Source organism: Triturus cristatus, chromosome 8, assembly GCF_964204655.1.
Source record: "Triturus cristatus chromosome 8, aTriCri1.1, whole genome shotgun sequence".
In the NCBI taxonomy this organism is placed as follows: domain Eukaryota; kingdom Metazoa; phylum Chordata; class Amphibia; order Caudata; family Salamandridae; genus Triturus; species Triturus cristatus.
The window spans coordinates 466,174,824-466,198,846 of NC_140591.1; the positions used below are offsets into that span (position 1 = coordinate 466,174,824).

Genomic DNA, 24,023 nt, shown 5'->3' on the forward strand with positions numbered 1-24,023 from the left:
AGGCTTTCTGTGCCTTTGAAGGAGACTAGGTCTAGAGTGGAGCAGGAAAGAGAGTCACGAATGATGATGGCCAGTCCACCTCCTCTGCCATCTGACCTGTCCTTTCTGTAAATATTATAGTTAGGAGGAAGTGCAATGGCTATGTCCGGGTTGCACCATTCTTTCAACCAAGATTCCGTAATGAATAAGAAATCGAGCTGCATGTCCAGTATTAGGTCCCTGATATCTTGACAGTGTTTTCTGAGTGATCTCGCATTGATAAGTCCTCCTTGCAACTTGGATTTACAAGTTGAAATGGGAGGGCTCGTCTTATTGATCACTGTGGTGGGGCTATAAAGAAACGCCTGTCTGCACTTATAACATGTGTAAGCTCCCCATAATTTTTCCGGGGCAACTTGGTGGTTGCATTCACTCTTATCGTTGAGTGACCTTAAAGCCTCGGAACTGTATTTTAGTTTAGGCACTTAAAGCCTCGGAACTGTATTTTAGTTTAGGCACTGTTTGGACAGCATTTCCTGCCTTAGGCACGTCCTTAGTGCGGACGGGCGCAGACAGGCTTGCATTTGGCGCGCCTTCGGCGCACCGGCGGCGCGCCCGCTGCGCGCGTCCGGCCCAGCATGAGTAAAAATAGCTGGCCGGGCGCGGGAGGGGCTTGGATCCGGTCACGAAACCGGAAGTGCAGGGTCTTATGGATGATTGGCTGACAGAAAAAGGTGTGTCCGCTTCTCTCCAATCAAACGGCACAAGGCCGGCGTTGGACCGGGGAAGCGGAGACTGCACACAAGAACGAGCAGGTGAGTCTGGGCACAAACAATTTCTTATCGTGGAGATGCAATCACCCTCACTCTGCACTAGCGTACCACCCCAGCAAAAAATGACATAAAACTGAGTCCGCTTTCCAAGATTTAAAAAGCACAGTAATAATGGTAAAATTAATAAAATGAGGGCAAGCCCACAGTTAAAAGCGATAATCTCTAGGGAAATCCATCGGCGCTACAATGTGGATCTCGCAGCCGCTTCCCTTCGTATTCTTGTGAGACGTCGAGTAGCTAGTTTTGTTCCAGGTGTTAGGTGAGTTGTTGGTTTATGGCTTTTTTGAGTACTTTGGCCGAGTAGAGGAGCAGGGAGATCAGTCGATAATTTTTGAGATCGCTGGGTCTTCCAAGGGTTTCTTTAGGAAGGGTTTGACCTCTGCATGTTTCCATCTATCCGGGAATGTTGCTGTGGAGATGGAGGTGTTGAGAATGATGGTGATCAAAAAAAAACAACATCTCTGAAACATCCTTCCAGCCATCGTCGTTTCAATCTGATTCCAATATTGGCTGCAATGTGTAAATCGTCCGATGCCATGCGGCAACCCCACCCCCCACAAATCTTCTGACTGATAATCCAGACAAGGCAAAAAGTGGTTTGAGTCCCTCCCAGGCTGTCGCTCAAACAGATACATAATTGTCACAAAAATCTCTCCTTTGAAACCACCTCACCCCTCCCACTCCCGGTTGTCTCTCTAACCCTCTAAAAGCAAGTCCTACCTTCTTTTCAACACCACAACTGCATTGCTAACTTCTTTCCCAACATGCTTTTAATTTCGAGTAAATGGTGCTTGTTACCTGAGAAAGTCAGGTGCACTCCATGTTGCCTGAAAAGCGAAAAATCATCTTGAACTGTATTGCTGTGTTGCAACAAACATATGCCTATGTCTTTACAAAAAAACACTGCATCTCCCTTTATACCTTTCACCTACGTTTTTCAGTGGCATTGTGCATCACAGGCCCTCGCCAAACTCTCAAGGGCACTAGCTCTGTCTATAGGACATAAGTACCCGACTACGCCCTCGCTATCCTGTCCAAATCTTTTTTCATCACTTTCAATAAAGACAAACCGAACAGCCAAACTAGATAATTTTCACCTAAGTGAATCAGCAACACATCCTGACAAGCTTGCTACTAACCAAGACCGCAATTGTCCCAACTTCATACCACTCTTAGTCCTCCACTCAACAACAAAAGAATCTGTCCACAAGCCTAATCATTGCCTAAAGGAGCACTTCTGCTCCTGTTTTACGTCCATTCTAGCAAATGAATGGCCAATGATCCATATCATAAACAAAGCTGACAATGGCCCGGCAGCACACCCTGCAAGAAACAAAATTCCAACATTAGCAAAAGACTGACTTAACATTGCTCATTAAGTTGGTGAATGCATGGTGTTCAGCAATTAGGCCTGTTTGTTCACCCTCTTAATGTCTCGCATCTTAAACCCCAATTTATTTGTTTCCGACACCAGTCCGAAAAGAATGAGTTCCATATTAACTCTGGTTGTCACCCAGCATTAAAAAACTTTGCGTAACTCAGCCAACTGCTGCATGACAGAAAACCTCACTCCACCTTCCCCCAACAACTTCCCGAAATCATTGTCCTGCCTCCACCGGGCACAGTTCATCAGTGATCCTCCTCAGAATTGAACATTTCTTTCTTCTTTGTGTCTTTGAGTGTTGTAACTACAAAAAACGACAACTCCCCTCGCAACTCAACCTCCTGCACCACAATCCTTTTAAATTTCGAATTTCCCAATAACTGGAACTCTCAAAACCTCCAAAAACAACCGCAACAAACTCCTGGTGCCAGTTTACGGAATTTGCCACTGTGAACGAAAGTGGAAGCATTTTATCATTCACACATGGCACATGCCTTGCCCTGAAAACAATGTTGTACCTCAAGCAGCAATCTGAGCAACCTCGTGTTTTTTGCCTATGTCTATTTACCAAGGCAACATGTGGTTATTCACATGAAGCGTAATTTTTGGTTTACCAACCCTCTTTACCACAATGCCAATGGAATCAGCAGAGGAAAGAACTCCAGAACTATGCATTAGCCTTCGTCTCCCCATTTTCCGAGCCAACCACACCTTCAAATCTGCCCTAGTTGATATTGAAATTCAGTTTTGCTTCTGACATCACAAATGTCAGGGTGCGACCTCCAAGCCGCAGATAACCGAATCCTCGGGAGCGAAGAAGTATCTCTACTCTCCCTCAGGGTACCACCAGATTCGAATACAACCAGAAACCAGTTGACTACCCTGATGGGAGAGAAGAGACAGCTCGGGACCACCAGAGCGAAAGAGAGACACGATAGGTTCAAGTCTTTTCAGGGATGCAATTCAAAGTTGAGGATTTCCTAATAAAAGGAAAAAAAGATACCAGATAAACAATGTCTGCCCCTAGCTAGTCACACTATCCAGTACTCAATGTGTTTCCCCCCCCAGCCCGATACCCCTCCCTGGGTGTGTGCTCTCCCAGACTCACCGTCAGGGTTTAAAGGTGCTGCCTCAAAGCTGATCAGGAAATCAGTCCAGAATTCGTTAGTGGTGGAGCAGTGAAAGGTTAACCATGTTATGAACAATCTGTGATGCAGGAGGAAGTCCAAAAGGCAGCTTCTCAAGGAGGAGAATAATCCAAATAGTCAGACAGAGTAGAGTTCTGAAACGCGCGAGTGGGGCAACAACCGGAAGGTGAAATGAGGCTGCTCACAGGGGAGAATACGAGCAAATCAGCAAAAGGGACGAAGCATCCTCATGGAAAGGCAAAAAAAGGAACGGCCGCTAACATTGCGATCACGCCATAACTCGGCGTTAATTAAAAAAAGAAAAGTGCGCGCGCGTCTCACGTAAAGGACGATAGAGGTGCAGTCTCTTCCAATTAAGGGCAGAGCAGGAAGCCGAGGGCGCGCGCCACAAGCGAAAGTCCCAATTATATAATCCAGAAGTCGTCAAGCAAGCGAAGACCTGGACAGTAGAAACAGAATAGCGAGAGAATATCACGCTACACTGGGATTCCAAACTGAGCCAAACAAAGGATCCACAGCTGAAGGGAGGCGTGGTCCATCCAAAAGGAAGGTTGTCAAGCACCTGTGCTTGATAGTTGGACGCTTATTTCCGCCTCCAAGGACACGTGATAATCTGCGAGGGCACACAACCACCTCCCCCATATGCTGCATTCTGGGTAATGTAGTATGCTTAGGAGAGGGACCGTGTCAAAGATCTAAAGTGCAACAACAAAACTGAGGAGCCCACAAAAAGACCGCCCAACCTATATTAATATGAAAGCAAAACTCTGTTGGCCCCGTAATTTGTGACCCTTCCTTAACTCCCAACGTTTTGGCAACCACTGCTTCTACCAGCAAAGCAACCAGCTCTGCTACTTTACTGTCCAGCAACCTCGCTTCCATGGCCATTGTATCTAGCTCGATTCCCAGAAAGTAAAAGGGTTGTATTTGGCCCTACTGTTTTCTCAGGGGACAATGGCACCACCAGCTCCTCCGCCACAGCTTCAAAAACCTCCAGCACCTTACTACATGCTCCAGCCAGTTTCTCGCCTGTGAACAAAAAATTAATCTAGGTAGTGCATGACCATATCATGATCTGAACCGTAGACAAAAAACACACTGTAAATAGGAGCTGAAGGTTTCAAACAATTTGCAAGTTATTGCATAGCCAATTGGCTATACCTTGGCAACCAACACAAATCAAATTACACAACAAATGGTAGAGGGTCAAAGGGAGGAATTTTTAAGACCGGCGCAGACCTAGTCCCCAAATCAATACTGTATAAACCACTGAGGGTCGCGGGTCTGAGGTGTTACTAACAGGAACTAGTCAAAAAGCACAACAAATACTAACCTAAATCCAGTGAAATTAAGTCCTATTTAAGAGGACGGAATCCCATCACCCACCAAGGTGGCATGCTTCATCATCTGGGATCTCCTCTTAGTTGCAAATCCTGGTGCAACCAAGGGCTGCAACCCTCTCACTGTGAGGGGGGAGCTCACGGATGTTTTAACAAGAGGGACAGTGCATCTGATCTCCTAAGATCTCTGAAGCATGTATAAAATTATATGGGGTGCAACAATTGCAGTGCCAGAAAAAATTATTTGAAGTGATTTAAAATTGGCTACCTTGTGAAAAAATATTTAATGGTTACCGCTCGGTGTCAATCAATAAAAACAGTGTATACGCGGTCTGAATAAATTTGCGATCGCGTAGGTCTAAAAAGAGGGTCTACATGTTTCGGCCATCACGATCGTACTCCGATCTTGGCCTTCCTCAGGACCAGAATACAAATGCTACTGCAAAATTAATGTGTGTGCATTATATAGCAAAGCAAATGGCTTTAACTTGGTGGCCTCTGTGCTTTATGGATTTTAGGTAAAGCATAAAAATAAGGCATCACCGGGTGTGGAGTGGCAAGAAAACTGGCTTCTTTTGCAGTCACCCATCCTTCTGTCTTGGCTTCTTATATAAGTTCACCAATATCCTTGCTTAATCTGTCTGTTGGATCAATTGTCAGTTGTCGATAAAACCGGACTTCTGTAAGTTGTCTAAGGCACTCGGTGCGATAGTCAGAGTTGTTCATGATGCCCATCGCACCGCCCTTATCAGCTGGTTTAATGATTATGGACGCATTCTTTGTAAGAGTTTCAAGTGCTTGCTTCTCCCTCTTTGGACGGTTGGGTGTTGTATTAAGCGTTGAGATGTCACGTTTCACTGCCTCCTCAAAAGTCAGTGCTTGGTCTGGAACCAAGTGACCAGGTGGGCTAAAGGTCGATTTCAATTTGAGACCACTGTTAGAATCATCAATGTCAAGAGTACTGCTGTCTCTATCTTTATCTTTAAAAAATAAATGGAGACGAATCTTTCTAAAAACGGTGCCAGCTCACATTGGATCAAGAAAGGGTCTCCAATGTTGGTAGGCACGAATCCTAATCCTCTATTGAGTACAGTTTGTTCGTCACAGGTCAAAGGATGGTCACTTAAGTTCACCACTAAGTTGCCCTCTCTGTACTGGTCCCTGGTTGTTGCTGTTGACCTTTCTCCGCACTGCGCATGCTCCGAGGTGATGGAGGTGGACTCCAATGTACCTGCGCCTGCTGATCTATCCTTCGTCCGCGAGACCGTCCTCGGCCCTGGCCTAACAAAGGCTGATTAGGGTAGAATTGAGGCTGTGGATTGTATGGTAACAACTGTGGATGGAACGGCATATTCTGAAAATTCCATGGGGCCGGTGGCCACCACTGGGGCTGTTGTTGACCTCTTGGTGTGTTCGTCCATTGTCGTCTGTTATTGCGACCTTGACCTCTATTTTGTGGCCCACTCTGGTCTGCTGAGTCTGAGTCACTGGCCAACCATCTGAGCCGGAGGAAGAGTAGTTGGAACCATACCGTTTGCCGCTTTTGTTGTATTCAGGCGGCACATAGTTCCCATTTGTATAGGGATATACCCTTTCTAAAGAAAAACGTTCCAGATCTTTCTTACATTTTTTGACCTTTGTCAAAAGAATACTGTCCTTGAAATCCTTGTTAGTTTTGTTGTTTTCCTCAAGGTTCTTCTTGAATACACTAGTTGACAAGGTTGTTTTAATCTGCCCTTCTAGTGTTTGGATCTCGATTAAAATAGTATTGGCTACGCGTTTGGCTGTGCTGATGATTAAAATTAACCAATCACTCGTACACCGCCTAGCTATCAATGAGCAGTCCTTTAAGAAGATTTTATCTTGCAAAAAAAGTCTAGGAGCATTCGTGACAATTAGTCCGGTAGGAGCACAGTTGCCTCGAAGATACTCGGTCATGATAGCTCTGTGAATCAAAACCAAGAGTTTGGACCAATCATCCCCATTATTAATGTTAGGGTTTTGTACCGAGTCAATAATGCTAGGGGTATTGGTTAGTATAGTGCAAGCTATATCATCATCATCAAATGCTAGGCCTCCCAAATCGGCCATTATCAATTGCTTAATGTTTCGATTTCTCAATTTATCTGGAGAATTGTGATTTGATTGAGCTAAATGAACACGTTAACGGATAACGTGTCAAATGTTAAAAGACCCGCAGCCATGGCTGCTCAAGAACAAATAACACAACAAATGGTAGAAGTCAAACAGGAAGAAGTCAAAAAGCACAAGTACTAACCTAAATCCAGTGAAATAAAGTCCTATTTAAGAGGACGGAATCTCATCACCCACTGCAATTGTTTCACCCCATATAATTTTATACATGCTTCAGAGATCTTAGGAGATCAGATTCACTGTCCCTCTTGTTAAAACATCCATTAGCTCCCCCCTTACAGTGAGAGGGTTGCAGCCCTTGGTTGCACCAGGATTTGCAACTAAGAGGAGATCCCAGATGATGAAGTATGCCACCTTGGTGGGTGATGGGATTCCGTCCTCTTAAATAGGACTTCATTTCACTGGATTTAGGTTAGTACTTGTTGTGCTTTTTGACTTGTTCCTGTTAGGAACACCTCAGACCCGCGACCCTCATAGGTTTATACAGTAACCAACACAGATCACCTTCAACATTAATGACAAACCGTGAAAAGTCAGCTTGGTGAACTTATAACAACCTGAATCCTGACTTATTGTCAGATTTAGCCCTTCCTCCACATTTTCGAATCAAGCTAAAAGACCCATCCACCGAAGCAAATTGAACCATTGCATCTTCTTTGGAAATGTAATCATTAACCGGCAGGCCATTTGGCCGAGATAAGTGCTGAATCATTCTAAATTAATTTGTATTTATTTAGGCACGACGCTTAATGCAGAAACCATTAAGTCTTCAATAGGCCAAAATGTTAAAAGGACCAGCCATTCTGCCCTATTCAACCTAACCACTTTTTGTAGCTTCTCCCTGATATGTGGCATTTCTCCAATAGATTTAAGGTTGTCAGAGATTCTCCAAATCCTGGCATCTTGATATCCCAGACTAAAGCTCTCTCTAAAACCTCACTCCAATCTCACTGCAGCCTCTCTGTCTGGGTAATAAGCCAGCTTCTCTTCCAATTTTTGGACCTCAGTTGGTGTAAAAGCTTTTATTGTCAAAGTGAGGTTGCAAGTTCCTTCCTTTCCCGTGTTGAGTTTGTGTCAAGAATTCCTGTCATGCGAGGGGAGGAAAACAGGAGAGCTGTTACATAACTCAAGGAAAACACGCCCTTATGTAAACAGGAGAGCTGTTACATAACTCAAGGAAAACACGCCCTTATGTAAACAGGAGAGCTGTTACATAACTCAAGGAAAACAACGCCCTATAAAGGGAGGAACCGGGAGGTACAACGCTGTCGGGTATTGTGTTTACACTGACGTACCTGCTTAGTGAAGAGCAGTGTTCCGGAGTGGTGCTCCAGTAAGGCAAGAACGGAGGTAGGTCGAGTCGTTACTCCCTGGGCCGTGTCTTGCCCCATCGTCACCTGTGAAGGACCCGGAAGCTCTACCGGATAACCATTGAGCTTCGCTTTTTGACTCGGCTGAGTCAAAGCGCAGTGGCGCTTTTGCTGGTTGGAGTCGTAACTCCCAACCCGACCAGAGATACAGGGACTGCCAGCTGTAACGCACACCAGGAGGTGTTTGCCGCGTTACAGACTCGGAAGTCCACAGGATCGATCGAGCGGCTGCTCTCGGTTCAGTCTTCTTTGCTTGTGATTGGGGTATCGGTGACGCATCACCAGGAGGTGACTCCGTGTCCCGGTGCAGTCTGAGGAAGAGGTTGAGCGGCTGCTCCCTTCAGGTAGAGACCCCGGCTGGGTGTTTCCCTGACTCCTCGATTCTCCCCAACACTCTTCGTGCCCCTCACAGCCTACCGATTGGCATTGTCGGCCATTTCATTTCTGCCCTCTGTTGGCATACGCCGGGATCGGCGTATATGCAGAGGACGGTTAGGACCATCCGTGCTGTGGGCTGGTAACGTACTTAGCCTGGAGGATTCCAGTGACTATAACCTTTGTTTATTCCTTGTATTATTTTTGCCTTCATTAAAATAACTAAACCTTCACAAGTGGTTGCGTTCTCATTATCGTGTCTGTTAAACGATCCTGAGACGTTCAGGGCGTTACAGTTTGTACATGCACTGGTGACTCCACCAAACATCGCATGACAGAATGCTTACCTCCACATTTAAAGTACTCAAGCTTCACCTGCATGGGTTCTTGTTACAGAAACCTCTGTTAAAACCCCAACATGGGTCTTGCTGCAGATGGCCTGAGATGCACGCGTTGGGAGCTCCGGCCGGCCGCTGCCTTCTCTAGCCTCTAAAGCGGTGCTGGGGCAACATTGCCGACCCTGCTTCACCGGCCTGGACGTCGAAACCTACGGGGCACTCCCTGGCACGTAGACGCCTCTCTGGGCTGTTCCGCTGCGGGGCTGGTCCCGGCCTCTCTTCGCTGCGGCGGTCGTATCCTGGCAGCCGCCATCTTGTCCGCACCAGGCCCCAACCCTCATTTGCCACCGGAGGCTGCTGAGGCTCCTGTTCCTCGGCTCTACCCGCTGGTCTTCACTTCTGGGGCTTTGGTCTGCAGAGCAGACGGCCGGGACGCCCGGGGTGTTGCTGCTGGATGGAGGACGTTTGCGGCCCTGACTCCGGCGCCCGCCATTTTGGTCCTCCTGCCCGCGACCTGTGGACTTGGGGCTGTTGGCGGCCCTTGTTGCTGCGGCGGCCTGCCTGAGACGCTTGGCCCCCTCTTGGCTGGAGGAGGCCCTGGGTGGCTTGTGGCACCCCCCTCTCCACGACCGGAGACACTCTCTGCTAGATGAGACCAGCTGATGCTTGGCTGCGATGAGGCCTGAACCTGTGGGCGTCCCTGACCTGGTGAGTCCCCCGTTGAGCGGGGCCCCTCTCTCCTTCCTCCTTGCATTGTCTGGGTGCGCTTCGCTCTTTCCTGGGCTGGGGGAGCCCGCCATTGGCCTGAGTCTCCACAACGCAATCCTCCGTTGGCCGACCCGCATGGTGGTGGTGTGCATCAGGCTCTGGCACCTTGTGGGAGTGTCTGCTGGGGTCTCTCGGCGCCCCCTGGCATCCACTGTGGCGATCCTACCCCCCCCCAACCCGCCATCCTCCTGTTGAACATTCCCGCCGTACGCTGGTGCCGTCCTGTCCTTGGTGTGTGTGGAGGGCCTGCGCACCCTTGCTCCTTTGGCAGTGGTGTGGGGCACAAACTGTGCCTGCTTCCCGCTCCTGCACCCTACATTGTGGGAGACTCTTGCATCTTGCCTGGGCCCCCGAACCTTATTTTGCTCACCGCGGCGCTGGACCTCACTGCTTTTTGACCTGTGGATTTGGTCCTTGGTAGGGGGCATCTTACCTCCATCTTCTTCAGCCGCATTCTCCCACATGGACTTGGGCTTCTCCTCTCGGGGGGAGCTCTTGCTGGCTGCTAAGGTGAGCCCGTGGGGGCATTGGATTCTGGGAGGACGGTTTCTGCACCTGGGGTGTGGCGGCTTGTTGAGCGGCCTCCCATTGACCTAGTTGCACCCTGCCGGCCATCGCCCCCCGCTTGTTCGCTCCAGTTAGTCTCCTCTTGCGAGCATATCCCGGGGCGCCCCCGCCACATCCTAGAGGCCCGTGAATCCTCTGGTTGCTTATTGCTTCCTCATTGCCTTTCTGATCTGGGCTCTGAGGCAAGGGGACCCGTGAGGCGATGACTCGCACGAAAGCTGTAAAGGACAATGCGATACCCCCTAAAGACAACCCTGTTGTGGCACTTTGGAACAAGCCTGGCCCTACATGCTCTGGCGACATGTCGTCCTCGACAGGGGGGGCGGGGGGCTCTGAACCCGTCACTCAAGCCTTCATGGCTTGCTTCATGCAGGAACTGAAATCTGAAATAGGCTCGCTCCGCTCTGAAGTTCACTCCTGTGTCCGGGAACTTAGGAAAGGGTTACGGCGATCGGCGAAAGGGTTGATGATCTCGAGAAAACTTTGGATGCCCGTACGGAAGATCAGGAACAGCTTTGGCAATGTCTGGCCACCCTAGAGGAGCAACACATTGACCTCCAACTCAAGTAGGAGGACCTGGAAAATCGGGGGCGTCGCAACAACCTACGCCTCCAAGGGGTGCCGATCGGGGCTGAGGGAATGGACATCATGACTTTTGTTGCTGACCTTCTACAGGACATACGGGGCGATGATGATCTCTCTCCCCCCCCACCCCCCCCCCCCCAGCTCGTGATCGTGCACATCACGTCTTGGGCCCCCCTGGCCGCCCTGGTCTAGTCCCCGACATCTTCACCCGGGTCAATTTTTTCACTGAAAAAGAAGTAATCCTCAAAGCTGCATGCTCTAAACCTGAACTTAAATGCAACGACGTCCCGATTCAGCTCTTTCTGGACCTTGCACCCACTACGCTACGGCATCGCAGGGACTTTAAGCCCGTCACGGACAAGTTGAGAAGTCTGGGCATCCAGTATCAGTGGGTTTATCCCTTTGCCCTTATTTTCCAATGAGAATCCAAGCGCAGGGTGGTACGATCTCTCCAGGAGGCTGCGCAACTGCTCCGTCTCCCTCACGCCACCACATAGCCCTACCATATTGCCTCCCCTGAAAAAGGAACCAGCATGTTTTCTTCTGATGATTCTGCTTCTCTTTCTCTTTCTGTCGGGAGGGTGGCACCTTGTGGCATGGGATCATGCCTCTATGCACTAGGATGACCTCTCTCTTTATTCTCCTCCCCGGCCTCATGTTGTCTCTCCCGCTGCTGCATGCGCCTGACCACACCTCTCACTAGTCATGACCAAAACACCCTGCTTGAAATTCCTGTCCCTTAATGGGAAGGGGCTTAACTCCCCTAATAAGCGGCGTCAGGTTTGGCGCTATCTCCTACAGCTGAATCCTGATATAATTTTTCTTAAGGAGACTCACCTGGTCAAGGCGGATGTAGCCCGCATGGCCCACCCTCGCTTTCCGCTCCAATTCTGGGCGTCTGCCCCTTCTAAAGTTGCTGGAGTGGCAATCCTGTGTTGAGCTGGCATTAAACAGGGGGAACCCAAAGTACTTTGCACCCCTGATGGCAGGTTTCTCAAAGTGGCAGTCAGAATGGTCGTAGGACCATCACTCTCTGTAATGTTTACGCTCCTAATCAGGCTCAAGACCTTTACCTCCGGGAGACGCTGCAGGAACGAGTGTCGTGTACGGACTCCGCTCTCATCATAGAGGGTGATTTTAACTTGGTGTGGGACGCTAACGTGGACCGTAGTGATAGCTCCTTTCAGGGGGCGGGGGCTACGTCTTCCACCCTTAAAAAAACAATTGACGGATTTAGGCTTAATTGATGCCTGGCGCTACCACTCTCCTGACATGCGCGATTATTCGTATTACTCCCATGTTCATCGCTCCTATTCGCGCATCGATTATTTGTTCATCTCACATTCTCTAATCAGAGAGACGCTCTCGGCCTCTATGTCGGACATCGCGATCTCTGATCACGCTCACATTGAACTTCTCTTAAAAGATCTGTCTACTCATACTGGCCACTCGCTGCATTGGTGGCTCCCTCCTCACATCCTTCGGGACCCGGTTAATGTTGGGGAACTTAGAGCCGCCTTTATCTCTTACTTCGAGACAAATGATTTGCCCGAGACTCCCTTCCCCGTGGTCTGGGATGCCTTCAAGGCCATTATCCGTGAGCTCATCACGTCCATAGCGAGCACCCGGGCGCGGGAGTCGCGCCTTTTTGAATCCACTCTCTCCCGCGACATAAAGGCGCTTGAGAAGCTTGATCAGGATCAGCCATGGGTTACTTACAAACGGCACTTGGCCATGCTCCGAGGTCAGCTCCGTGCCCACCGCACCAACAATGCTGAGCGGGCTCTTTTAGCTCTTAAGCAGTGCTATTATGAAGGCGGGGACAAAGTGGGCACAGTTCTAGCTCGGCGATTACGGGTGCGAGCGGCCAAAGCACACATAGCCAATATTAGGTGCCCTGATGTCACTCAAGCCACCACTGAGGCGGCTAAACTTGAAGCTTTCCATGCATATTACTCATCTCTGTACGCTAAGGAGACACCCCTCCCGGAGCAGATTCAGACTTTCCTAGACAACTGCCCCTGGTCTCCGATAACTCCATACCATGCGAAGCTACTGGAGGATCCACTCTTTCAGAGCAAACTTGCTGGTGCTCTGAAGGATCTTCCTCTTGGAAAATCGCCAAGTCCGGACGGATTGCCACTTTCCTTCTAACGTGTCTTTCTTCCGCAGCTTCAACCCCATCTTCTTTGACTTTTTAACTCTTTCACGGACACGATAGGTCCCTTTTCATTTATGGGACTGGCCGAAATAGCCCTACTCCCTAAGCCAGGCAAAGACCCCACACTCCGCTCCTCTTTTCGCCCTATTGCACTTCTCAACACGGTTCTCAAAATATATACTAAATTCCTAGCCAAACGCATAGACCCCCATCTCCCAGGCCTTATTGACTCGATCAGGTCGGCTTTATTCTGCAGCGACAGGGGGCAGACAATGTACGACTAGTTGCGCATCTTGTCGGAAAAGCCCATCATTGGATTATACCTGCTTGCCTATTATCCCTTGATGCGGAGAAAGCGTTCGACTTCGTGGACTGGACCTTTCTCCAAGCAGTTCTATGCAAAATAATGCTAGGCCCTTTGATAGTGTCCCGCATCATGGCTCCCTATCTTTCCCCTACGATTCGGGTCCGGGTTAACGGTCAGCTCACCAACCCCATCTCAATATAAAGAGGCACACTACAGGGTTGCTCCCTCTCCCCCCTCTTGTTTGCCCTTGTGGTGGAGCCTCTCGCCATTATGATTTCGCCAGGCGCCAGACATACATGGCATCCCCCTTGGAGGCCACCAACACAAGGTAGCCGTGTTCGCGGACGACCTCCTCCTTACGTTATCCCAACCACACGCATGCCTGCCCGCCCTCTTATCATCTTTTGTGCTTATTCGAGCAAGCATCTGGCCTTAAGGTTAACCATGAAAAATCTTGGGCCCTGAATCTCACAATTCCGGTAGAGGAGCTCCTGACGCTCCAGGCGCTTGTCTCCTACAGGTGGGCCCCTCACTCCATTAGATATCTTGGGCTTAATCTGACTCCTACCCTTACCACCTGCTCGCAAGTTAACTGGCAGGAATGCAGACGGTCAGTGCTAGAGGACTTGCGAACTTGGAATCCTCTTTCTCTCTCGTGGCTAGGCCGTCTCCATGCCCTTAAAATGTCCATCTTGCCGAAAATGTTGTATGTATTTCAATCACTCCCCACTCCTATCGCTCAACACCAGATCCAAAGCATGCAGCGTGAATTCACCAGGTTTATCTGGGGGGTCGCAGACCACGCTTTTCTAATAAAATCCTCATGTTGCCTCAGGATAGGGGAGGCCTGGCTTGCCCCAACCTGATAGAATTCTACTGGGCATCGCACTTATGCTTCATTTCCGAATGGATGGCATGGGAAAGCGAGAAGGTGTGGTTCCATATGGACAGGGGGTGACTGGGCGATCTATATGGGACCTACCATGGCAAAACCGGGCCTCTCTTTCCCGCAGTGCGTACATAGCCATTCCTACCAAGACTGTTCTTGACATCTGGGACAAGGTAGCCGTGTCCAAAGGCCTCACTACCTTTCCATCCCCCCACACTCCCATTGCTGGCAACTCCCTCTTCCCACCTTCCCTACATCCTCCCGTTTTCGCTGAATGGCTGGATGGTGGGTGTAGACTGATTAGGGACCTTTACGTAGGGACCATCTTCAAGACTTTTGAACAATGTAAACAGGAGTTCCAACTCTCCGAAGGGGCTCGTCTACAATATTTGCAACTTCGACACTGGCTACACACCGAATCTCTGACGCAGGCAGCCACACGTGCCCTTACTCCCTTCGAGCGGCTGGTTCGCTCGTTTGATAACTTCAGGGGCCTTATCTCTCGTACGTATCACATTTTTCAGCACCCCCCACGGATAGCCCTGCATCCCTATCAATCTCGATGGCAATCCGACCTATCTACAGACCTCACACCCGCACAATGGGATCGCCTTTGGCGTGACATTCCAAAGGTCTACTGTTACATCTCCCAGCGGGAAACTGCTTATAAGGTGATTACTCAGTGGTACTACACCCCTCACAGGCTACATAAAATGTTCCCTACATCTTCTCCTCTTTGCTAGCGATGCTCGAATTCTCCCGGAGATTTCCTTCACATTTGGTGGACTTGTCCACTTCTGGCCACCTACTGGAAAGAGATCCTCAGTCACATCAAATTGGTTCTTGGTTTCCCCCGCCTCAAACTCCAGCTACTGTTCTCTTGGGTATCAAGCCTGACAATCTGCGCGCACTGACACGTAGAGACTGGCACATCTGTCTTCATATGTTGGGCGCGGCTAAACAACTCATAGCCCTATATTGGAAAAAAGCGGAGACTTCCCCAGTCGCTATTTGGTTCACTCGCTTGTGGCATACCATGGCGATTGAATTACTCACTGCGCGCTTACAGTCCCGAGACACCCACTTCACCAAACTTTGGCAACCATTAATAGATCATTTCTGTAGGATAGAACATGCCCGTCTTTAGCCCCCAAAACTCTGGGCTTTACGCCTTTTTGAAGACGCAATACACCTTTCTATCTCCGACACACTCCCTTGACTCCATCAACACTCGGTAATTTGTCCTCCCGGCCAAGCTCTCTGCAATAACTACCTCTCGTGCCCCACCCTCCCATTCTCTTCTCTTTCTCTTCGACTCTCTTTTTTCTCTGTTTATTTTATTTTTTCTCACTCTATATCCTCTAAGAGTCTCGGGGGGCTCATCCCCTCCTCTCACTTCTCCTCTTCTTTTGTTTGCATATTGCTTTATGTTTGAGTCCATTTGGTTGTTATGGTTCTTCCCATTTGGAGAAGCCCTAAAACTTGCACCTACCGCATTTGATTGTCATGCTACGCGGCCGGCCCTGCTTGGGTTGTAGACGACTTGCTGTGTAATCCAATTTCCATGCATAGCCTCACATTGTCACACCCTTGCTCACTGCTTGTTTACCTCATCACGCGGCCGGCCCGCCAAAGGTTTGTATGCGACATGCTGTGTACATTTTGATTCTTCTTCTCTTCCTTAATAAAACAGATTTATATCAAAAACCCCAACATGCAACTGAAATGAAACCTTGGTCTCAAACCAAAACTTCACCCCCCCACCGAGGTTGGAACACCTTCAAGAAAGCTGCATATATGGAACCGGTAAGCCACTGGCTGTTTTCATTGCGGGCGCCGACCTCTTAGGGACCGTCTATTGAAACCATCGCTCATTGTCAACTTCCCCTGATGGTTTCTGTTGCGTAGTGCTCAAGCTGGCCCAGAATTCCTCATCACAACACAGCCAGGCTGAAACGCCAAAATCTGGTTGGGCCTTTCCTAATTTGTCAATACACACTGGCAAATACAAGGAAGGCCTATGTCCCCATATCAATATTCATAGGCATCCTTGGTCTCCTGGCTTATCAAAATGTACAGGCACTAAAAAATTGCTGCTTTCCAGTAAATTAGAAAGTTGTTTATTTACTGCTGTCTCGAAGTCTTTAGACGGTAAAGGCAAACAAAAGATGGGCCTGTAATTGCAGAGGATGTTTGAGTCTGCCGAACACCTTCTTGATCATGGGGATGACATTCATGTTTCGTGGAATTTGGTACAGAGCAGGTCCTCAAACAAAGATTGAAGAAAACCTTTAAGACTGAGTGTAAGATGTGTGCCCTGAAGAGAAATGCAGACTGAGCACGGGTCCAGTAGATGGACTTGACCAGACCCTTTTTGTCTTAAAATGATAGGTCAGTAAAATAATCTACTCATGGGCTGATTGGGGGTTCTGGTACAGAGTCTAAAGAAGGAATGAATAAGAGTGTAAAGAGGAAATGTCCCATGGATTGTAGAAATGGTTTTCAAAAAGAAAGATGTGAGCTTGTAGCAATCTTCATGGAATGGAATTTGTGGAGGCTTCAGGTTAAATATGTATTTTTAATATCAAAAATTGTTGAGATGAGTTTTAAAATGAGTTAATTTTCTGTGTTATAGACATAATGTTCATAGTCAGTATCTGGCATTGATCATTCTTTATGGCTGTTATATAAATAGTTTTAGAGTTTTCATCATATGATTTCTTTCTACTCTTGCTCTGTGTTTGCAGTTGCATGTAGGTCCTCATTATACGACTGGGTCAGAGGGGTGCGCTGGTGTCCTTTACCGCTTATTATAGAGTGGGATGAATAGGTCAACTGCTTTAGAAATTCAGTCATTAAATGACTAGACCAAGCACATTTTTGTAGCCAAGAGAAACGGTGGTTGCTACGGCAGGAAAAGCAAACTTGAATCCTTACTGGAGACTATAGTAAAGTTTTATCCACATGTGAATACTTAGGCTCTCCAGGTGGAGGTGATATGACTTCAGGGACCAAATGGGTGTCGGAAAGTAGCTCTACATTAATAAATAACATGGATAATAAATTAGTAGATGCACTTAAAGCACAGCTCTTGGTCTGGATTAATTCACAGAGGTAAAGAGATGATGGTCCTTATGATTAAAGAGTAACAGAAAGCTTGGGATTATGGGTGTAAAAGAAAAGCTTGAGTTATAGACCCAGACCAGGGTATTAGCCCTTTTACAAACATTTCATTTTACTATAACTGCTGACTTGGCCAACCCAGCTGGTTCCTGCTTCTGGTCTCTCTTTTTTGCCCTTACCTTCAGTTTCATTCTGTTCTCCTCCTGGGCATAGAACATAGGTGGGACTACTTGGAGACTACCAGATGTAACATACAACTCTGCCAATACTTTAGCAGGTGCAATGGCCCTACTGCATGCCTATAATCAGCCTGCCTCCATCAAACTTTCATAGTAGTGCTTGTGAGATCTTTATAAGCTTCGGCAAGTGCTTCACGGAAAGCATGTCCTCCGGATGATTTAAAACATAATGAGGAGCTAATACCCAGGAAACAGTCTTGTTAAGAGACACGGAAGGAGCACACACTCTGCAGTGCCTGTATTCCCTCCTGTATGGCAATAGCCATTTGACGAGCCAAGCAGTCCTATGCAGTTCCATGGACAAAGTGCAAACGGGAAGTCTGAGGGTAAGATGGGCCAGGGAAAGTCGACAATGCTCCTTCAGCCGCCTCTATGCAAAATCCTCACTCCCACCACACTAATCCCCCTTGAGGAAGAATCATTCTATATCAGTTGAAATAAACTAAAGCTCATTACATGTTATGCCCTGATCCAAACTTATATTGTGTAAATTAATTCTTACACTTACCAGTTTCTGCTCAGACTTAATTTGTAAATGTTGTAGAGACTATCAAAAAATTATGAAACCCACTTAGAAAAAAATCAACATTGCCAAAGATGTACTTAAAATGTTTTTGTAAGTAGATGCAAGTTTTCAACAAGGAGATAAATTAGAAGTTCTTAAGTGATTTTCACATAACTGACCAAATATGTCCACTAAATTTAATTTGAAAAAAATAAAAAAATGACCACTTGCTCTAAGGTTTTGAACAAAGGGATAATTTCATCAACAGAATAAGGGAGCACGCTGGAAGAAAGGAAACTTCTTGTATCCAACAAATCACACCTCACCCAGCGCTAATCCTAATGTTGATCACAAACAGTGGGTATTTCATTCTTTTCATGATTTTAATTGCAGCCAATGGTAGATTTATGCTGTAACTGAGTGATCCCATTGGATATATATCTCCACTAAGTAACATATTTATCTTCCACAACATAGGAAACAGACCACAACAGTACTTCTTGAAAACTCTGGGAGGGTCAGTAGTGTCATGTGGCTAGAATAGGCCTGGTAAGAAACAGCACCATTTACCTTCTCACGTTTGTTAATTTGCTCTCTCTCTTTTACCCAATGACTTTTGACATACATTTGCATGCATAACAATGCATTATAACATTCTCTGAATCTGCATTGCTTATTTCCACTTTGTAGGCACTCTATCACGACACCTTGAACATTCAGCACAAGGGATAAAGTTCACTGCACAAATGTAATTATTGTTATTGACCGGTAGGCGACAATGCTCTCCAACTAGAATAAACAATTGCTACCTGACACGGGTTGCAACATGGCCACATGGGTGCTGTGTATTATATAAACAAAACAACTACCTTGTCTGGGGAGAGGCGTACTCAGCTGTTACTGTGAGGTTACTACATGCCGAACTTCCAGTTGAGCTGATTCCTGTTTACCAACACTAGGGATGTCCTGCTCTACACCGAGACGGACTGCCTGATATCACTTACCCCCAGGTAATGGGGAGTTAGACAACCTGGGCAGAGATTTGGCAGATCACCCACCCTAGGCAAGACTAAGTTAGGGAGCGCTAGGTAGGATTACACTATATACACATTATTTATATGCCCACATATATTCACTGTCTTAGCACAATGGTGGCATTGTTCATCCTTCTCACTATTCTCATAATGCTTATTACACTAATCTGTTTCATTATTTTAATTGTCGCAGCACACCTATCTTATACAAGAATCACAATGCCTCAATAAATATTGCAATGCCTTGCTGAACACGTATTTGTTTGGGTATGCAGGAGAATCCAAACAAAAGGGTTCTAGATTTGTTAACACAATTTCCTTGGGGGATCAGGGTTGTAATGTTCTAAGGTTGCACACACATTTGTTACCCTGTAAGTTTAGGGGTCCAGATAGTGCACTGTAGGCTAGCAGGGATATAAGCCAACATATCCTGAGGGTGTGCATGAAATCAGTCTTTCACAATCCCAATGTTTATGTTGTCCAACAAACGCAGTTTTACCGGGGAGGTACAAGCCATTCACAATGGCGCCACCAACTCTCTAGGTTGGGCTCGTATTTAGTGGATTGCCCGAGAGGTTTACTTTTGTATAGCCAAAGACCCCTACTCATCTCTTAACAGGAGACGTCCTGGTTGTTAGGGAAAAATCCTCCTCAACTGAGTAAGTAACCTATGTATTGGCTGTAGGTTGTTCAAACTTGAACCTTTCAAAGGATCTCACCATAGGGTACCCTCTCTGAATTTTAACATATACTTATGGCTGAACTGACAGCATTAAACATACCTGACAACTGTAGACGTAGTTACTCAGAAGCTGCTACAATACGACATGATCTCACACTTGCGGGTGGGGATGTTACCTTCGTGGATGAGACTCACAAAGGATTTGAGACAGAGGTAGTCTAATCATGGGTTACATTCCCAGCAGTGAGCAATCAATTAAGATAGTTTTACACTTACACTGCCACTGACGTTCCAAATAACTTTGCAGTTTATGAAGCCTCAGAAATACCATTAACATACCAAGAACATTAAAATTAGTTTGAAGGCACCCTGCCACACTCTATAGAAGAAGTTAGACTAGGTCCCTTTAGCAATGAGGGAGCAACATGGCCAGTCTTAGCTGGTTGCACACCACATCCAAACATAGCAAATATGACAGCACCACAATTACGCAGATTATATAACCGTCTAGTCAGAATATATAAAAGTCTGATACACTTCATTATGCGAACAATGACAGTAAATCCTGTGAGGACTGCTCAAGCTGCACAACCACAATTGGCTACACCAGGCACTAGTCCACAGACTATTAATGCTGTTATGGGTAAAATTCCCACCAGATGGGAGGAAATTCTGTTCTGGATTGCGCAAAAAACAAGTCTGCTTAAAGCAGTGTTTCCCCATACGGGACCCCAGGAATAACACAGAATACTTACAATATACTTTTAAAAGGGTATGGCTCCCCCTGTGGAGGACTGCGCCACTTGGGGCACAGTCTTACCAGGATACATGGTACACCCTCATTAGCTGTTTTGCCAGAGGTGCTTAAAGAGATCCAAAATGAGTATGGAGCAGCCTCTGCCCTGGATTTGGGGATGAAACTGATGGGCAGTTTTGCTGCAGTGACCGCCATTATATTAAGTAACATTAAAGGGGAAGCAGCAGCGTTGGTAGTAGGTGAACGACTCACAAACTTAACTCAGAGCAAGAGTTATCTCAAATGAGTAAAGCTTCCTATGCATCTGTAGGCAGAGATCATTTGGGAGCCAGACCTACAAAATCTCAAAGTAAGAGTAATTCTGAAAAAGATAGCTCAAAGCAAGCATCCGACTCTTCTAACAGGAAGTGGGATAATAAGAAACACAAAGAAAAGATTAAGTCGCTGGTGGATCTCCTCAACAGGAGGCCACTGAAAAGTGCTATAACTTGCAAAACCATGCTAATATTAAGACTCCTGACAGGTATCAGGGTACTAATGCACGTTCATCTCGTTCCTTTCAGGATACATCTGAAAAGCGATCGGTGAGAGGTGGACAGTCAGACTGTAGATCAGACGAGTACGTGAAACCAAAGGAGGAGTCACAACGCTCATGAGACTACATAATAGTAAAGGAAGACAAACCTAAACAGTCAAAACCTCCATTCAAAAAGAAGAAAGTAGCTAGACTCAAAGTCAAGCACGCCATGGATATTGAGGACACTGCTTCTGAGCAGGGAGTGGGTGCTGACCATGCTGGACAGTGCGGCAGCAGTCACAATAGGTCACCTGAACTTGTTGGATTGTCTGGTGGCAGTAGCGTTGAGTGACGTTATCTAGGTGGAAACACCAGATACTAGGGTAAGTGTCCCGCATTGTTTGTACGAGATACAACTCCAGTTGCAGGTGGATGTACCAAGATACATTAATGTTCACTTTTGGGAGAACTTGTCATTCGACTATGATATTCTCTTGGCTGAAAAGGATTAGCCACCTGAATTTGGGATGGATTGTCCAGAGGGAGAAACCGTAATTGTACCTTCATATGCCAAGGAGTGGCCGTTAGCTTTGGCTCCTGCGTTATACTGCAACCATGTGGGAAGGGATGATGGTTCCACTTATCATGCAATGCCTGTGAAGTTGACCCCATAACCTCAAAGACAATACCCCATTGGAGATTATGCTAAAAAACAAGTTAGAGAGATACTCACACAATTTAAATAGCAAGGCGCAATAGAAAGTTGTACCGCTCCATGAATAATCCTTTGTTTCCATTCATATCATCTAGTATTAAATTACAGACATTTAAACACAGCTACATGTACATTCGCTGTACACAACTCGCACAGCGCAGCACTAATGAATACCATAGTGCGTAAAAAATACAAAACAACATTAGATATCTCAAATGGATTTTTCGGACAAAATATAGCACCTAAAAGCAGGTATTGGCAGCGGCAAGTCGATGTGGTGCACTGGGGTTTGGTCCTAGCGGTTCCAACGAGGGATACTCCCTCAAAATTGCAGAGGGCAGGTCATGCCTCGAGGGAGTTGCAGAACCACCACCTGTATTGCTGAGCCTTTTGAAGTCTGTGGGACTTCAGGAGCAGCAGACCTGTCAGCTTCGTCGCAGTGCCTGCAGATGCAGGGGAGTGACTCCTTCACTCTAAGCGAGATTACTACAGGTGTCATTAATGCCCACAGGTCTGGTGAAGATCCTGGGTTATGCACAGACACAGACGAAGAAGACGACTTGTAGAACAGCGAGACCAGGAGCAGCAGGAGGCTTCCGTGATGCAGTCACGGTTCCATGCGAAGTCCAAGTGTCCAGACGGTTGAAGAGTGATGTGGTTTCCGGCTTGAGTCTTTTCCCACGATGAATCCACCCACAGAGAAGCCCTTTCATAACCTAAGAAAGAGGCTAGGACGACTCGAGGCTCCCTCCCAGAGGAGGGGCTGGACAGAGGGGAGGGTGCTCCCATGTTCTTTGTCCAGTTTCACGCCAGAGCGGGAGCCAAGGGCTCCCTGAACTGGCTCAAACCGTATTATACAAGGAGGGAACAAATATGTCCTTCAAAGCTGTCTGGTGGTTCTGGCAAGTGCCCCCACCCCGGCCCAATACAGTAAGTACCATCTGGGGGGGGGGGGGGGCATCAGGAAACCAATTGTTCTACCTTCCGTGCTCGAGCTCACATCAACAGTAGAAGGGCAGAATTGTGTCTGCAGCAGCACTAGCTTGCTAGCAGACCCTGAAAGGCTGTTACCGCGAGTACTAGGGGCTTCCCGGTGGAGCCCCCCATTGGCTGGAATCATACCTCCACCACAGGTAACGCTGTTGGGATAGGATTCAATCATGTTTAATACCAAACATGCCCACGTTCGGCACAGCCTATATATAGTTAGCCATCCTGTAATGACACATGGCCTATATATGTTTCAAAATGGCTGACCACACTTACAAAGCCTGAAGAATCAACTCCGGGGTTTGTAGGGGGTATCCTGCTCATGCAGGATGCTAGGTCGCACTTATAACCTAGCACCCCACCTTCAGGATTGAAAGGCCTGCCTTAGGGGTGACTTACAGGTTTTGAGTGTAGTGACCTCAGATATAAGGAAACTTATACCTGTTGTAAGGGGAGCTAGCACCAGCTTACAAAGGCTGCAAAAGCAGGCCTGTAGTCACAGTTTGAGTGGTCTCATGGGTGGCATAATACATGCTGCAGACCAGGGCGACCCCTGGTGTACCTATGCCCTGGGTACCTTAGTACCGTATACTAGGGACTTACATGGGTACACCAGTAGCCAATTGTGGAGGTACTAAAGGGGTAGGTGGAGCTAAAGATAGCATTATCATCTAGATATGCTGCGCTATAGGTTTGCAGACCTGTGAGAACTTTGTTCACCAACCTCTGAAATGTGGCAGGTGCATTCTTCAAACCGAAAGGCATCAAAATAAATTGATAATGCCCACCTGCGGTTGAAAATTATGTTTTTGGCTTGGCATCCTCGGAGATTCTGATTTGCCAGCAGTCAGGTCAAATGTACTGAGATACTTGGCTGAGGCCAGAGTATCAGTCAGCTTACCTGCTCTTGGAATTGGATGGGCATTAGTCCTAGTGACTGCATTAAGACTTCAATAGTGTGTATATATATATATATATATATATATATATATATATATATATATATATATATATGATCAAGGCCGCATGTCTGGGGGCCGAAACGCGTCATTTGGACACTTGATGCTTGAATAAATTATCATTTAACGCTCAACTTTGCCTTTGGAGTCTGTTTCCTGTGTATATATATATATATATATATATATATATATATATATATATATATCTCAAGGGCTGTGTGAAGGTTCAATGACCCCCAACTCCAGTATCTTTTGGACCGCCGTCCTGATGCAGTCTCTGACATGGTAAGGCTGTCTGTAGATT

At 47.1% G+C, this 24,023-nt stretch overlaps 2 protein-coding genes across 3 annotated transcripts in view; one reads left to right on the forward strand and one right to left on the reverse strand.

Moving 5' to 3' along the window:
- The window catches only part of SPRYD7 (SPRY domain containing 7), an 875,965-nt gene that overhangs the window by 562,867 nt on the left and 289,075 nt on the right, over positions 1-24,023 (reverse strand). The gene's annotated exons all lie outside the window — the stretch shown is intronic.
- Positions 1-24,023, forward strand: part of TRIM13 (tripartite motif containing 13) — a 114,585-nt gene that overhangs the window by 61,729 nt on the left and 28,833 nt on the right. The window contains exon 3 of one of the 2 annotated variants that reach the window (XM_085621925.1): positions 21,102-21,438. The exons of the other annotated variant lie outside the window; for it this stretch is intronic. The gene's annotated coding sequence lies outside the window, so the exon portion shown is untranslated. The remainder of the gene's footprint in view (positions 1-21,101; positions 21,439-24,023) is intronic. 2 annotated transcript variants of the gene reach the window in all.